The 16725-nt window shown below is 39.2% G+C and overlaps 1 protein-coding gene across 1 annotated transcript in view; it reads right to left on the bottom strand.

Moving 5' to 3' along the window:
* LOC143021248 (uncharacterized) overlaps nt 1-16083 on the bottom strand; it is a 55688-nt gene extending 39605 nt beyond the window's left edge. The window contains exons 1-2 of the mRNA XM_076178647.1: nt 16031-16083; nt 15782-15831 (exon numbers count right to left, since the gene is read on the bottom strand). The gene's annotated coding sequence lies outside the window, so the exon portion shown is untranslated. The remainder of the gene's footprint in view (nt 1-15781; nt 15832-16030) is intronic.
* Nucleotides 16084-16725: the final 642 nt, after the last annotated feature.

The following is a 16725-nucleotide window of genomic DNA, read 5'->3' as shown; positions in this document are numbered from 1 at the left end:
AGCTATGCTCGTAGTAACCCGTCTTTGTATCTTTCAGCATCAAGTTTTTTCTTAAAATCTTGAATAGTATTTGCACACACTGTTTCTTTATCTAAGTTATTCAATATATCCAGCACTCTGTGTGGGAAGCTATTCTTTTACCTATCTCTTCTATAGTTATCCTTTTTGAGTTTCTTTTCATGACTTCTTGTTTTTCCATTGTCATTTTATATTAAATCATTCCTGTCAAGGATTTCCATTCCTTTCATGATTCTAATAGTCAGTAGATCACCTCTTTCTCTTCTCTGCTCTAGTGTTGGTGGTTCCAATTTTGATAATCTTAGTTCGTATGTTCACCACTTCACTCCGGGCCAAAATCTCGCGGGCAGCATTAGCTGCCAGATGTACAATGTTGCGTCATAATACTCGCATTATAAAAAATAAAGTCACTGCTGTATCAATTGTTCTTTCTTTCACTCGTGAATTTTGATAACCATAGAAAATATGATGAAGCCAGTTTACAGAGTATGGGGGTCACACAGGTACAACTACAATAAATATAATCAAGACACCGACATTGGCATCCTCACGTACCCACTTGTTCCTCATGATGCCTATGTAGGCGTCACCGTATGGAAGGGATTAAATTGGAAAGAGTGGGTACCAACTTTGTTGTTGCTCTCTGTATTCTCTCTAGTTTCCTTGTATTCTTTTTAGTACTGGGTGTCCATAGTGTTGCTGCATATTCCAGCTTTGGTCTAATCAATGTAACTAATATTTTTTTTAATAATTTCTTCATCCAAGTAGTCAAATGCCACTTTCATTGACCTTAATAGGTTGTAGGTTTCACCGACTATTTTGTTTATATGTTTATCTGGTGTCGTGTCTTTAGTGATTAATACTTCAAGGTCCCTTTCCGAGTGCACTTTTTATTTCTTCTTCGCCAATTTTGTAATTTTCTGAAATTCTGTTTTTGCTTTTTCCAAACTCCATTATGCTACACTTCTTGCTATTGAAGTTCACTTCCCACTTTTGAGTCCATTTCCAGATTTTGTCAAGGTCTGATTGTAATAAATCACAGTCCTCTTTTGTTCTTACTTTCTTTAATATTTTTGCGTCATCTGCAAAGAAATTCATATAACATTCAACTCCTTCATCTATGTCGTTTATATGGCAAACATGATTGGAGCCAGCACTGACCTTTGTGGAACACCACTTATCATTTCTTCCCATTATGAGTATTTGTCTCAAAATTACTACTCTCATTTTTCTTCCAGTCAGGAAATCTTCCATCCATTCTAATAATTTACCTGTGATGCCACCTATTGATTCTAATTTTCTTATTAATTTCTTGTGTGGTACTTTGTCAAATGCCTTTTGTAAGTCATCCCTCTCATCTCTTATATCTATTAGTCTCGAGTAGAAGCAGATTAGGTTTGTTGTACATGATCTTCCTTGTCTAAATCCAAATTGGCTTGGGTTTAATATAGATTTTTCTTCCATCTACTTTTGATCACTTTTTCACATATTTTAGCTACTGTGCTTGCTAGGGAGACCAGTCTGTAGTTAGTTGGATTTTCCTTTTTTCCTCCTTTATATATTGGTACTATGTTTGCATTTTTCCAGTCTTGTGGTACCTTGCCTTCTTTGAGCGAGCATTTGATTATAGTGTGTATTTTATCTGTTAATTCCTCTACGCATTCCTTCAATATCCAATTTGCAATTCCATCCGGACCATGTGATTTTCTGGCATCAAGGTTTTTTATTCTTGGAGATATGATATCGAGACTGGATGGATGGATTTGATCATTTGAAAGACGTCACGGCACCTAGTGTTTTAAAGTACTCCAACAAAGTGAAAGTGTTGTTCAAATGTTACTATGCCTACTGATAGGGTTAAGGATTGGGTGAAATTCAGATACTTGGATTACAGTTCTAGCTGGCATCACTTCCAAGCCTACAGTTTGGGTCAGGTTCCAATCCTTTTATACCCTTTGCATGGTAGGATGGTAACAGATTGGACTCCTCCTCATGGGGACCCAAGATTGAGACTATATAACAGCTGTGTGTTATATTTACACACACACACAAACCTCAGTTCACTAGTTTAATTCGTTCCTTAAAAAAATTCATGACCTGAAACCATCTTTTCCTATATAAATCAATGCAAAATGGATTAATCCATTCTTGGACCCTAGATAATTGCCCATTTAAACTTTAATAATAGTACTTTGAGCACAAAACCAATAAGATAATTATATCTTACACAATAAAAGATAAACAGTAACAAACTGATAAAATAGAGAGACAGAGTTAATTTAATTTTACCAAACCTATATGGAAGAGAGTTAATGTCATAAGTGGAAGGCAGTGAGGAAGGAGAAGGGAAGAAATGTTGTTATTTGGGTTGATCTCTTCAGCAAAGACATCAGGTAAACTGTCTGTGGTTTCTTTTCTTACACTTTCCTGTCTCTTAGCTTCACTTGACAGTCTCACTAAAATTTTGTCCAATGAAGCTTATTTTTGCCTGTGTAGTAGTTTCAGGGGGATCAGTTTGTTGTGTGCAGCTGGGAAGGCTTATGGAAGGGTTTTAACCCCTTCCATACGGTGCCGCCTACGTAGGCGGCATGGGGAGCAAGTGGATACGTGAGGCTGCCATATCGGCGTCTTGATTATATTTATTGTAGTTGTCCCTGCGTAACTGACATACTCTCTAAACTGGCTTCATCACATTTTCTATGGTTATCAAAATTCACGGGTGAAAGAGAACGATCGATATAAGCGGTGACTATTTTTTATGATGCGAGTATTATTTTGCAACATCGTACGTCTGGCAGCTAATGCTGCCCGCGAGATTTTGGCCTGGAGTGAAGTGGTTAATTGGAAGGATTAGGAGAGTAACAGGGAGTAATTAATGAGGAACACTGTGGGTTTAAAAAAGGTAGGGGTTGCATGGATCAAATTTTTGTGATAAGACAGATATGCAAAAAGGCTTTAGCTAAAGGTAAAGATGTTTTTTGGGCCTTTATGGATTTGGAGAAGGCTTATGACTGGGTGGACAGGAGGGAACTGTGGGAGGCTTTGCAGATATATGGGATTGGGGGAAGCTATTAAGGACACTCAAAAGTAGCAGAGCTTGTGTTAGAATTAGAAATAGAGCGAGTGGTTTGAGGTAAAGGTAGGACTGCATCAATGACATGTCATGTCGCCATAGCTGATCAATCTATACATGGATGAATTAGAGAGGCAGAGAGGAAAAGTTTAAATGTGTTTGAAGTGAAATGTCTGAGAAGTATGGTAGGGGTTTCATGGTTGGACAGAGTGAGAAACAAGGTAAAAAGGAGATGGCAGATAGGGTTGATGAAAGATTACTGGGATGGTTTGGACACATGTAAAGAATGAATGAAGAAAGAATAGTAAAAGAAGTGTGGAAAGCAGAGGTGGATGAAGTGAACATGTTGGGACGATAGAGGATGAGATGGATGGATGGGATGGAAGGGGCACGGAGCAGGAGGGGGGAGGTGGGAGATATGGGTGAAAGGAGAATGACTGTGTATAGATGATACTGTGATGCAAGCAAGCGGGGTGTTAGGGAGTAGTTATGTACAAAGGATTATAAAGGAATGTGGTATGTGTGAATGATACTTTGATGCAGCCTGAATGGATCTCTCCTCACCTCCCATTTTTCTGCATGAGGGGGCGGAGAGGGGGGTCACTGATCAAGTGAAGCAACTATGCTGTAGATGTGCTGTTTTGCTGCACTGCTTCTGACCCAGAGTAGTGAGTGGTATGCAAGGATGACCCGTCATCCATGAGGAGCTAAGATGAGAGGGAGGAATGGGTGGTGGATGGGAGTGGAATGGGTTGAGATGAAATGAGTGGGGGTGGGTATGTGCCTTTTGATTTTGGCTACCTCCCTGGAAAAGGGGAAAAAGCCCTTGGTATATAGATAGAATACACACACACAAAAAGAAATAGGAGATCAAATAAAAAACCTAGATGTCAGGAAATTGCATGGACCAGATGGAATTGCAAATTGGTTACTGAAAGAGTGTATAGACGAACTGACAGACAAACTATACGAGATGATAGACTCCTCACTCAAAGAAGGAAAGGTACCACAAGATTGGAAAGATGCAAACATAGTACCAATATACAAAGGAGGAAATAAGGAAGATCCTACAAATTTCAGACTGGTATCCCTTACAAGCACAGTAGCAAAAATATATGAAAAAGTCATCAGAAATAAATGGACCAAACACTTGGAAATAAAATAAAATAATAAACCCTAAACAATTTGGTTTCAGATGTGGAAGATTCTGTACCACAAACCTAATTTGCTTTTACTTGAGATTAATTGAGATAATACAAAAAAGAGATGGCTGGGTAGATTGCATCTTCTTGGATTTGCAGAAGGCGTTTGATAAGGTACCACATAAAAAATTGATAAGAAAAATTGAAATAATAGGAGGAATACAGGGTAAGCTGCTAGAATGGATGAAGGACTTCTTAATTGGAAGAAAAATGAGAGTGGTACTTAGAGACAAAAATTCGAACTGGGAAGATGTGAAAAGTGGCATCCTGCAAGGCTCTGTATTGGCTCCTTTTATGTTTGCCATATATATAAATGATATGGATGTGGGAGTAAATTGTTATATGAACTTCTTTGCTGACAATGCCAAATTACTCACAAGAGTAAAAACAGAAGAAGATTGTAGATCACTACAAGAAGACCTAGACAAAATATGGGAATGGAGTCAGAAATATGAGATGAGCTTCAACATCAAGAAATGTAGTATAATAGAATTTGGAAAAAGCAAAAATAGAGTATCTGGTCAATACAAAATTGGAAACAAAGAAGTCAAAAAAGTAAATTAAAAAAGGGACCTGGGAGTAATCATCTCAAGCGACTTGACACCTGGCAAACATGTCAACAAATTATTTGGAGAGACTTTTAACTTACAAAGATCAATGAAAGTGGCCTTCGACTACATAGATGAGATGGTTAAAAAAATAGTGGTTACACTGGTAAGACCTAAACTAGAATATGCCGCAACATTGTGGGCACCCAGCACAAAGAAGAACAATCTTTTAAATGGGGGTGTTCATGTATCTAATTGTACTTTTTGTAAACAGATCCACTCAGGTTCTATCATAAAATGGTGTGCACTAATGTTTGCTTTGATATGATATTGGGGTGGTTTAAGGTTGTTCATCCTTGGGGGACTGTTGGTCATTACAACTGGAAGTCTTTTGGTGCAATTAGGTATAACCTTTGAGAGGAGGGGAGTGTTGTTAGTGATGAGTCTCAGGTTGATATGTACTCATTCATTCCAGTTGGGTCTAGTGAGGACACTAGGTCTAGCATGATTACATAGGGTCTGGTCTTGCAAACACACAATCACACTATTCCTGCAATAGAGGACCATCAACAATCATCTCAACCAAAACCTCCAGTTCCCCTTCCCTGCTATAATCTTAGAAATTGAGCATCAAGTTCAGATTGTATATTCTTCCCTAGGTGAATGGAAACAATATCTACTTTCCCCATGTTCATACTATTGTTCATACCATTAAGTGTATTTCCTTATATTCATGAACAGTTTAGTTACCATCATTCTTACACCATTTTGTAAACGTCTTCATGCCCAGGTTCTGTAATCAGGCCTGGCTTGCCTTGTATTTTGTTTTCTTCTATCTCTGTAGCACCAATATCACTGGGGTCAGTGATGATAGTGAACTGAGGCATGTTATATTCAACATATGAAACTCTTTGATGACTTGTGCATCTTCGTAGCTGTGTCTCCCTTCAATACTAGGTGCATACGCATACACACATATGGAGTAGCATGGTACTTTCAACAATAAGACTACTGTCCCAAGGGACTCCCCTTGTTTTTGGTGACCAAGCCAACTGGCCTTTCTTGACTACACCCTTTTGATAACAAAAAAATTCTCTGCACTCAGGTCAAGAACAATAGCCACAGCTGCATCCTTGGGTCAGCCACCTGCAACCTATTGGCTGATGCCTCAACTGACACAACCCAAACTGGAATAACTTAAAGTACTGGGTCAACCAACTATGAAAGATCAAAGAGGAAGAGGTGACATGTTTACAATGTTCAGATCACTAAAGGGGACAGATTGCACTGATAGAAGAAATCTGATTAAAGGTGGGAGGGCTTTAAGAGGTCATGAAAGTAAATTAAGGAAGACCGTATGTCGAAAGGATGTGAAGAAATAGTTTTCCATATAGATGTATAAATATGTGGAATACCTTAGGTGATATAGCCAAAGCACAAACAATACACGAATTCAAATCTAAATATGATAATTGGAAACCAAAGATATAGATTAAGTTGGAACCGTACATGAATCTGAGTCTAGGTATGTTAGAAAATTAGAGAATAGGAGACAGAACTGAACAAGCATTGCTTCTTTCCTGTATACTACAATTAGGTAAATACATGACATCAGAACATGTGACTACATCTACTTAGTGTGTTACTGTTTTGACTATGGCTTTGCTCTTTCTTTATCTTTGTCCTTTTGGATAACGTATTTGATGGCAACTCTATGGTGTATTTCACTGGTTGTATTTTGAGGGAAGAGAGCTATGCTCGTAGTGACCTGCTTTTGTATCTTTCCACATCCAGTTTTTTCTTAAAATCATGTATAGTTTTAGCACTGTTTCCTCATTTAGTTTGTTCCAGATAACTATCACTCTATGTGGGAAGCTATTCTTTTTCAGATCTCTTCTGTAACTATCCTTGAATTTCTTCTTGTGTCCTCTTGTATTTCTTCTGTACCATTCTAGTAGGTCATCCCTATCAAGAATTTCCATCCATTTCATAATTCTGTATATGGTTAGCAAATCACCTCTTCTTTGTTCCAGGGTTGGTAAATTTAATTTATTCAATCTTTGTTCATATGTCAAATTGCAAAGTGTTGTCATTACTCTTTGAATTCTTTCTAGTTTCTTGACTTTTTTTTGTACTAGGTATCCATAGGGATGCCGCATATTCCAATTTTGGTGTTATTAGTGTAACTAGTATTTTCTTTACCATTTCTTCATCCATGTAGTCAAAGGCTACTTTCATTGATCTTAGTAAGTTCAAAGTTTCATCGACTAATTTGTTAACATGTTTGTCTAGTGTCATATCATTTGGGATAGTTACTCCTAGGTCTCTTTCCAAGTTTACTTTTTTTTCTTTTTTCTTTACTTCCTTTGTACCAATTTATTGATCCGATATTCTATTTTTGCCTTTTCCAAATTCCATTATACTACATTTCTTTATGCTGAAGTTAATTTTGTTTTTCTTACTCCATTTCCAGACCTTGTCCAGGTCCTCTTGAAAAGATTTGCTGTTTTCCTCTGTACTTACTCTCTTTAATAGTTTCGCATCATCTGCAAAGAAGTTCATACAACATTCCACGCTTTCATCCATATCATTTATATAAACAGCAAACATCGGAGCCAATACAGAGCCTTGTGGGACTCCGCTTATCATATCTTCCCAATTTGAGTTCTTGTCTCTAGGTACCACCCTCATTTTTCTTCTGCTCAAGAAATCTTTCATCCATTCCAATAATTTTCCTGTATTCCACCTATTATTTCAAATTTTCTTAGTAGCTTTTTGTGTGGTACTTTGTCAAAAGCCTTTTGTAAGTCCAAGAAAGCACAATCTGCCCATCTGTCTCTTCCTTGTATTATTTCTATTAATCTTGAGTAAAAGCATATCAAGTTTGTTGTACATGATCTTCCACTACTAAAATAAAATTGTTTAGGGTTATTGGTCTCTTCCAAGTGTTTAATCCATTTATCTTTAATTATTATTTTTTTTATATATTTTTGCTATTGTGCTTGTAAGGAGAAATGGTCTATAGTTTGTTGGATTTTCTTTGTCTCCTCCTTTGTATATTGGTGTGTGTGTGTGTGAGTGTGTGAAAGAGAGAATCAGATCAAGCCACAACGTGAAAAGAGATGCAAACATGGTCCATCCAGATGTGTTGACATTTACTCTGCATCATATTTTCTTTGTTTTCACATTGTTTCAAACAGCCTGCAAACACTTACAAGTTTTCGAAATGCCTAAACCATTGAAGCAGAAGAGGGCTACAGCAGAGAGGGAAAAAATGAAATATAATTAAGAAGAGGAAGCGTGAAGAGGAGAAAACTAGTGCTCTCACTCCTGACCGATTAGCTGTTGCTATTACATACCAACTCACACCAGTGATACCAACTACAGTTGCACGGGACATCCAGGAGTCAAGTGCGACAAAGAGGAACCTTTTCTGTGGTGATGAGCAAAAAACAGCGGAGAGTGATGACTTTACCTTCAATGTTCTGCATACTGCTTTCAAGAATTTTGTGAGTAAGATGGTGTGTGCTGAATATCATGGTGTGCCTGAATGTGTCATGAAGACTCATGGCAATGGGGCAGACATATAGCTGAGTGTTTCATGTGAATGCCCAGATGCACTGTACTACCACAGCACAAAAATTCCACAGCTGCAGCATGGGAAATACAAGTACTTCACCATCACCATGAAGCTTGTCTACTCGTGTAAGTTGGAGGGATGTCTTTTGCTGCAGTACAAGTCTTATGCAGTGTTTGGGACCAAGAGTGTTAACAAAAGACAATGGTTGAAGTGTAAGAAGAGGGTGCCTGATGTTGCAGTATATAAGACGATATCCTCAAAACAAATAAACAAAATAGAGAAACGTACAATTTATTAAGATCAATAAAGGTGTCATTTAATTACTTGGATGAGGTAATGGTAAAGAAAATACTAGTCACACTGATAAGACTGAGACTGGAGTATACTGTGACACAATGAACTCCCAGAACAAAAAAGAATACGAGGAAAATAGAAAGAATCCAAAGAGCAATGACAAAGATGGCACCAACACCTTCAAAATTAACATATGAGCAAAGATTGTCCAAATTGGAACTACCAACCCTGGAACAAAGAAGAGAAAGAGGCAATCTATTGGCAATTTACAGAATCATGAAAGGCATGGAAGTCATTGACAGAGAAGACTTATTAAAGTGGGATAGAAGAAAAACTAGGGGACATGAAAAGAAACTAAAAAAGGACAGTTATAGAAGAGATCTGGAGGAGAGAGAGAAAAAAAAAATAAATAGAAATAAAAAATAAATAAATTAAGAGCAAACTAAATGTTGTGAGATACAAAGATGGGTCACCATGACCATAGCTCCCCTTCCCATATAATACAACTAGGTAAATACACAGAAGATAGTGAACTACTACTCAGCCCACCTGTATCAACATTCTGATGAGAACAGTCTTGAATATTGATGTTACTTACATGGAACATAAGAGAAGAAGAGAGAAGGAGTTTGAATGTGTTTGAGATGAGGTGTCTGAGAAGTATGATGGGGGTTACTAGGCTGGATAGAGTGAGAAATGAGGAGGTGAGGAGGAGAACAGGGGTGGAAAAGGAGCTGGGAGATAGGGTTGATGAAAGAATATTAGGATGGTTTGGACACATGGAAAGAATGAGTGAAGAAAGACTAGTAAAAGAGGTGTGGAAGGCAGATGTGGAGGGAGTGAACATGAGGGGACGTCCTAGGATGAGGTGGATGGATGGGGTGAAGGGGGCTTTGGGGAAGAGGGGAATGTTTGTTGAGGAAGGACGGGAGAGGATAGAAGACAGGGGTGAATGGAGAATGGTTGTATATGGATGATGTTGTGATTGCATGAGGTGGAATGGGCGGGTGGATGGGGGGTGAGGTAGTATATGTGAGCAAAATTTTACGCAGCCCGAAGGGATTTCTCCCCAACCTCTCATTTTATGCAATGGGGGGACGGAGAGGGGGGGTCACCGATTTAATGAAGCGGCCTTGCTGTGGATGTGCTGTGTCTTGCGACACTGCTTCTGACCCAGGGCAGTGGACAAGGTGCAGGGATGACCCGTCATTCAGGAGGTGCTTAGATAAGAGGGAGGGTGGAGGGGTGTGGAGTGTATTCAGGGATGGAATGGGTGGGAATGATTTTGTCTTTTTCTTTTTGGCTACCCCCCTTGTAAGGGGGAAAAAGCCTGGGTATATGTATAAGTATGTATGTACTTATGATGGTGAGAAGCAATGCAGCAAGACATAGCACATCCACAGCAAGGCTGCTTCATTTAATTGGTGACTCCCCCCACACTCTCCTTCCTCTCATGCAAAAATAGAGATGGAGAGAAATCCCTTTGGGCTGCATTAAAATATAATTCACACATAATCCTTCACCCCCCATCCCCCACCCTCTCCCTTCCATACATCACAGCATCATCCATTACACAACCATTCTCCACTCACCCCTATCTTCTGTCTTCTCCCTTCCTTCCTCAACAGACATTCCCCTCTTTCCCAATGCCCCTTTTATTTCATCCATTCATCCATCTCATCCTTGGTCACCCACTCATGTTCACTCCCTCTACCTCTGCTTTCTACACCCTTTAATAATCTTTTTTCACTCATTCTTTTAATGTGTTCAAACCATCCCAATACTCCCTCATCAATCCTATCTCCCAACTCCCTTTCCATCACTACTTTCCTCCTCACCTCCTAGTTTCTCACTCTATCCAGCCTAGTAACCCCTACCATAATTCTCAGACATTTCATCTCAAACACATTTAAACTCTTCCTCTCTCCAAGGAAATGTAATCCCCCAATATTTCTATCTATATACCTATAGCTTTTTCCCCTTTATAAGGAGGGTAGCTAAATCAGAGGCATGTACCTATTCCCACCCATTTCATCCCCTCCACCCCTCCCATCTCAGCTCCTCAAGGATGACAGGTCATCTCTGCATCCCACCAATTGCCCTGGGTCAAATGCAAAATGCAATGCAGTAAAACAGTATATTCGCAGCAAGGCCTCTTCACTTAATCAGTGACTCAGTGACCCTCCACACATAAAGCGAGAAGACAGGGAGAAATCCCTTCAGGCTGCATCAAAACATCATTCACACACAAGCACCCCCAATCCCCCATCCCTCCCTTCCTTGCATAACATTATCATTTACAGTCATTCTCCACTCATCCCTATCTCCTGCCTGTTCCCTTCCTTCCTCATGCTCAATGCCCCTTTCACCCCATCCATCCATCTCATCCTCTGTCATCCCCTGAAGTTCACTCCCTCCATCTCTACCTTCTACATCTCTTTTACTAATTCTTCATCACTCATTCCTTCCATGTGTCCAAACCCACCCAATAATCTTTCATCAGGCCTACTTGCCATCTCCTTTTCCACTCCCACTTTCCTCCTCACCTCCTTTCTCACTCTATCCAACCTTGTAAACCCTACCATAGTTCTCAGATATTTCATCTCACATTTATACTTTTCCTCTCTGCCTCTCTTAAATTCCAAGTCTGCCCCATACAATACTGTTGGCACAATCACCCCTTCATACAATCTCCTCTGCATCCATTCCCAGTTGCCTATTTAATCCCCCAAAGGCATTTACTTGCTTCTCTCAATCTATAATCTACTTCCACAGCCACTCCTCCCTTTCCTGCCACATGCGACCCCAAATACCCAAAGCTATCCACTTCCTCCGAGCTTTCTCCTTTTACTTCCAACTCACTGCCATCCTCTACCCTTGTACATCTCATAACTTTACTTTTACCCACATTTACCTTCAATTTTCTCCTATTGCATACCTTCCTGAACTCTATCACCAACTCCCTTAATTCCTCCTCTGAACCTGCTATAAGTACAGCGTTGTCAGCAAACAACTGGCTCACCTCCTGCTTTTCTCCAATTTCTTTAATAATCTCCAGTCTCTTGCCCATTACCCTCACCTTTACTTCCTGCACCATCCCATCCATGTACACATTGAAGAGCCATGGCGACATGACACAGCTCTGATGCTGTCCCACTTTTAGCTCAAACCACTCGCTCTCTCCATTTCCCATCCTATCACAGGCTCTACTACTCTTGTAAAAACTCTTGACTACCCTCAACAGCTTTCCTCCTATTCCCATATATCTACAAAACCTCCCACGGTGCCTTCCTGTCTACCTTGTCAAAAGCCTTTTTCAACTCCATAAGGGCCTGAAACACATCCTTATCTCACATATGACTTACTGCAAAAATCTGATCCACACAACCCCTATCTTTCCTAAGCCCACAATTGTTCCTCACCAATTACTCCCTCTGTTCCTCTCTTAATCCTCTCAATCAAAACCCTCCCATAAGCCTTCTCAACTACATTTAGGGCACAAATAGTCTTATTTTGCCCATATTCCCACTTTAATAAATTGTTCAACTTATACATGGATGGGGTAGTGCGAGAGGTAAATGCAAGGGTAGTGGGTCAGGGATTGGAGATGGTTAAAGAAAATGGAGAAAAGTGGGAGGTGAGCCAGCTGTTGTTTGCGGACGACACTGCGCTTGTGGCAGGATCGGAGGAGGGATTGAGGAAGTTGGTGACAGAGTTTGGGAGAGTGTGTGATAGAAGAAAGCTAAAGATAAATGTGGGTAAAAGTAAGGTGATGAGATGTACAAGGGGTGAAAGTGGCAGTAATCTGGAAGTGAGCATTAAGGGAGAGCAACTGGAGGAAGTGGATAGTTTTAGATACTTGGGTGCAAATGTGGCAGGAAAAGGTGGAGTAAAGGTGAAGGTAGAATGTAGATTGAGAGAAGCAAGTAAATGCCTTGGATTAAAAAGTGTAATGAGGAATAGAAATTTGGGAATGGATGCTAAGAGGAGACTGTATGAAGGAGTGATTGTGCCAACAGCACTGTATGGAGCAGAAACATGGAACATAAGAGAGGAAGAGAGAAGGAGTTTGAATGTGTTTGAGATGAAGTGTCTGAGAAGTATGATGGGGGTTACTAGGCTAGATAGAGTGAGAAATGAGGAGGTGAGGAGGAGAACAGGGGTGGAAAGGGAGTTGGGAGATAGGGTTGATGAAAGAGTATTAGGATGGTTTGGACACATGGAAAGAATGAGTGAAGAAAGACTAGTAAAGGAGGTATGGAAGGCAGATGTGGAGGGAGTGAACATGAGGGGACGTCCTAGGATGAGATGGATGGATGGGGTGAAGGGGGCTTTGGGGAAGAGGAGAATGTCTGTTGAGGAAGGACGGGAGAGGACAGAAGACAGGGGTGAATGGAGAATGGTTGTATATGGAAGATGTTGTGATGCATGAGGTGGAATGGGGGGTGAGGTAGTGTGTGTGAGCAAACTTTTGACGCAGCCCGAAGGGATTTCTCCCCGTCCTCTCCTTTATATGGGGGGACGGAGAGGGGGGGTCGGCGATTTAATGAAGCGGCCTTGCTGTGGATGTGCTGTGTCTTGCGACACTGCTTCTGACCCAGGGCAGTGGACAGGGTGCAGGGATGACCCGTCATCTAGGAGGTGCTAAGATGGGAGGGAAGGTGGAGGGGTGTGGAGTGTTTTCGGGGATGGAACGGGTGGGAATGATTTTATGCCTTTTCCTTTTTGGTTACCTCCCTAGTAAGGGGGAAAAAGCCTTGGTATATGTATGTATGTATTTCAAGTCTTGAGTGTGATCATAACTTGTTGCTGAAAACCTAGCTTTCCATCACCCCATACTTCACTCAGTTTTAGCTTAACTTTACAAACTCCCTGTCTCAGAGAGGTCCAGGATGGTGCCTCCTTACAAAGGACTTTCTGGAGCAATGAATATAATGAAGATTGTCCTAAATAAGAACTTGCGTGTCACCAGTCGGTGCTTGAACTGCCTCCATTCATAATCTCTGTCATACATACATATAACACAAGGCCCTCTTTCTCTTAATTCACCCGTTACCAATCCCACATACATTTGTTGTCCTTCTTATATTAGTTCCTTGATCTTGGTCATTCCAAATTAATAATACAGTATGCATACACATGACAAAAAATCTATCATTCACAGAGGAAATATCCTTTTGGTGGACAAAATCTAAATCAATTATTTGGATCACCTGAAGAACTGTCACCCTGGATTTTAGTACTGTTGGGAACAAGTGTTCTGGTGGGATATACTCTATGGTTGTCACTCTTCAGGTTTGGTGAATCTAAGATCACTAGAAATTGATGAATTTTGCTTTTCTAACAAACTGAATCATCATTGTAGTTGTGCATTACAATCTTCCATTTGGTTTTTCAGTGTCATCAACATCAGCATGAGTACTTCAATTGACTACATGGAAACTAATATATGCTGCCAACTTTCTTCCTATATAATACTGAAGTGTATCAACCAGCGCCATTTAATCAGTGATGAACAGCGAGAATACCACAATATTCAGTCTTGGATGCACACACACATAACTGTATCACTCAAGTAAATTTTGTGAATGTGAATACTTATGTGCACATTAATGATTGAATTCTATTGGAACAAACACACAAGTTGCAGCAAGACTGGCTGTAATCACAGGTTTTCAAATTTTCATCTTCAAATATTAATGAGGTATTATACTTATTCTCATACTCCTCTTCAATGTTTATGTCATCAAATTCCTCTTCAGCATTCTTTGTAAAATATATCATGTATTGTACTTTAGTATCCTAAGTAGTCTATATTGTGTATTTTGTCTTACTCATATTTTTCCCTAAATGTTTAACTATAAAGATGCATAACGCCAAGCATTAATTTTGTCTTCCTTGATGAATAACTCATATCTAATATTGGATGGCATAATTATTTACGTGAGATTTGGGATCTTGGGATGACTGGTAAACATTCTGGGGTGACCATTCTACAGATGATCCAGTTATTCTTTCACATTAATCTATGACATTTTATGAAACAATGCTTAAACAATATGGTACAGTAGGGTATGGACATATGGTAAACATTTAACTGCATATTCTTCTTTTACAATAACATTTTAGGATGTCTATAACTAGTCAGAACTATTTCCACTTGGCAAAGTTGATGAAAAACCATAAAAAAAACCACTCCATGTGTCAAACAGAAACGACAAAAATAAAAGTAAAAAAACATCAGGAACCGTTAGCTGGCTGTCAACTAACTTTGCTATTTACATGAAAAAAAAAAAAAAAAAATTCTTTATACAATATACATACTCTTCTCTGTAAAATATATACATAAGATAATGCCACCAAAAATATCAAGATACAAGAAAACATCATGATACATTCAACATGACTGCGACTATCACGCTTATGACTTATGTAAATTGAACACTCATGAACTTTGTACTTATATTAATGTTTGTAGCATCATGTTCATATGATCCTAAACAAAGACTCAACTTCCAAAAATGAAAACTCATAACAATACAAAATGTTTACTTGTTAAAATATGAACTAGGTATATAATTATATTCAGCAACTATGCAAACCTTAAAGTAAGACATCACTGTTCATAACTTGGTATTACTACTGCTGTATCAATAATTCTACTGCATTTTATAATCTCTGATGGTCCAATTCTCTACAAGTGCTTACCCAATATTATACCCTGCACTACCTAAATACACCCTTACCTTCAGGGTAACAGCAATTTTTGAAACCCAATTTCAAACGAGTGTAAAATATCCTGGGCTCGATGCTTGACTGTGTTAGTGATAACACAATGAAACTTATCCAATCATATTTCAGAATCTAACAAAACTATTTTATGTACTTCAATTTACTAACACAACCCTCTGAGGACAATATATCCTTTAAAAACGCCCAATATACAAACGAACAAACTGAACCCGTTATGCTATTCGATAACCTGCCACTGTTTCATGATTCAAACACACTCATCTTACCATGGAGGGGAATCAAAGAGATAACTTATTAATTATGCGGCAAGTACTTGGAAAAGTAGGGATCCCTTTATTGCCGAAACTGCTTGCGTTGTTTGTCCTGCAAGATGTAAACAGTTGCTCGAGTCAGTCAGTGGTTATGCTTTTGTTTCGAAGGACAAAATCAATCACAAAGCAAACTTAAATTGGGGTAGAAACTCACAAGGTAATTAAACAACTTTAAGAACTAATTGCTGTTCCACCTTAAAGATGTGGTAGTGCCGATCGATAACTGAAAGCATATTGTTCAAAATTCCCACCTGTGCAATGCGTGTAGCTTAGACCAGACGGCAAACTCTCCAGCCTGTCACGGTGTTCTTGACTTAACCAACAATTTGAAAAAAGAGAAGCATGTTGATCAGGTCGGAGATATTTAGTACTAGGATATGAAAGTGTTATTTGAATTCTCAAAATAATAAGGTAACAGTTAATTACCGTAAAATGACTCAATCCTTCAAGATGAACGAATTAATACATCATGAACGCACCCAGTTTTACTCCTAATAGCCTCCTCCACTGTAAGTCCTAGGGAGACGTAACATCCCGCAAACATCGGTTATTTTCCATTGTTATTTCATCGTCACACGTTTCTTTAGAAATGACGGTAAATGTGACATAATGCAAGCTAACTTTATGTCTTCTTAATTATCACTGGCTGTGTTTGCACAATTGCCACCGTACATATAATAAACAACTTGGCTGAAAACTATATCCCTGCTAAAATGAGTAAAGATAAGACAATTAAGGGAGAAAATAATCAATAAAAGGAAAAGTCGATGTTTCTGGGTAAGAGCCCGACATCTGAACTCACTTGAGTCAGTCAAGGTGTGCGGACCATGTAAAGTAATTCTTACGGGAGTTTGGCGCCACCCCGAATTCGTCATACAACTGTATTCCATTTCTTAGTTTCATTTGTAAATTGTTAGAAATTACCCAAACTCTCTCAATGCCACTT

Source organism: Oratosquilla oratoria, chromosome 41, assembly GCF_046742065.1.
Source record: "Oratosquilla oratoria isolate Oo_2021 chromosome 41, ASM4674206v1, whole genome shotgun sequence".
Taxonomy (NCBI): Eukaryota; Metazoa; Arthropoda; class Malacostraca; order Stomatopoda; family Squillidae; genus Oratosquilla; species Oratosquilla oratoria.
Note: the sequence above shows the minus strand (reverse complement) of the source record. Positions and strands in the feature narration are given on the sequence as shown.